At 40.9% G+C, this 1,344-nt stretch overlaps 1 long non-coding RNA gene across 1 annotated transcript in view; it reads left to right on the forward strand.

The window, feature by feature from the left end:
• LOC113457425 overlaps positions 1-1,344 on the forward strand; it is a 7,193-nt gene that overhangs the window by 3,107 nt on the left and 2,742 nt on the right. The window contains exon 2 of the long non-coding RNA XR_003378005.1: positions 507-570. This is a non-coding gene — a long non-coding RNA (uncharacterized LOC113457425). The remainder of the gene's footprint in view (positions 1-506; positions 571-1,344) is intronic.

Below are 1,344 nucleotides of genomic sequence, written 5' to 3' on the forward strand. Positions count from 1 at the left end.
GCTGCTTACATAATCCCAGCACTTGGGGGGCAGAGGCAGGCAAATTAAAAGTAAAAATAAAAGAAATAGAGGTTAAAATAAAGCCACGTAAAGATGGAAAACACAGAGTCTGAATACTGTATGTTATTATGTTCTCTTTGAATTGTTTGAATGCTGAGGAAGGAGCAACAGCTGCTAAAAGATATTTGTTTATAAATACTGGTGAATTAATTCAAGATAGGTATTTTGAAAATATGTTGACTTCAAAATTGAAGTCAAAAGGTATGTTACTTTGGAGAAGAGGTTTTGCTTTTGTTTTCACAGGAAATGTGAGGCTATAGATTCATTCTGGGTTAAGAAAGATCAGGTTTGATCAAGGAAGACCCCCTGAGAAATCTCCAATAGGAGTGGATGACCCAGATGTCTGAGTTCTACATCCAGAGCAGATTCAAGACTGCTGCTTTAGATGATTAAGCCTCACAGAGTTTTCCAGTAAGGACTTGACCATAATTCTATATTTTCTTTAGGTTGCTGTAAGATTATCAGTGTCCCCAATCAACAGGATATAATCTGGAAAACTACACTCACCAGGTAGGACAGAAACCTCAGTCAACAGGAGCCTGTACTGTAACTAGTTCCTGTAGACCAGGCTGGCCTCAAACTCACAGAGATCCACCTGCCTCTACCTCCCAAGTGCTGGGATTAAAGGCATGTGCCACCACCACTGGGCTCACTTATTCTTTCTTTTGTTTGCTTTTATGTGCATATTATTTGCTTCTGTCTCCTAAACTCTCATATATTATCAAGACTGCTTGATATTAAAATTACCTGAAATCTACCTACCACTCCACACATGAGATTGTCAACAAAGTAAGCCTCCAATCCTAGCCTTTTTCACAGCTTGCAGTCCCTCATTCCCTTGTTGGCACCCATGACTTGTTGAGATCACCAGGGAACAATACTCTCATCTGCTGAGACAACAGCCAGATGTTGATGGCAAAGAGAAAGCAAGATAACAAGGATACAAAAGATATGATAGCTTTGCAATCTTATAGGGCCCAAAGCCAATTAGCTCTGTGCAATTCCTAAGGGAGTCATCATTTTATATAAAAATAGTTCTGCTGGTTCCATGAAAGAGGAAAACCAAAGCCCCAAAGGACATCCCTGCACTCAGGTCATATTGCACTTGTGGCATACTGGGTAATATGCATATTGCACACACCTCAGAGTTTGGCAGGAGGCATCACCATGATATGTGGCAAGGTAAACTGTAATGTAGCAAAAGGGGACAGTTTGCCCTCCAGATGACACTGGTGTGTGTGTGTGTGTGTGTGTGTGTGTGTGTGTGTGTGTGTGTGTGTGTGT

The sequence above is a fragment of the Microtus ochrogaster genome, chromosome X (genome assembly GCF_000317375.1).
Source record: "Microtus ochrogaster isolate Prairie Vole_2 chromosome X, MicOch1.0, whole genome shotgun sequence".
NCBI lineage: Eukaryota > Metazoa > Chordata > Mammalia > Rodentia > Cricetidae > Microtus > Microtus ochrogaster.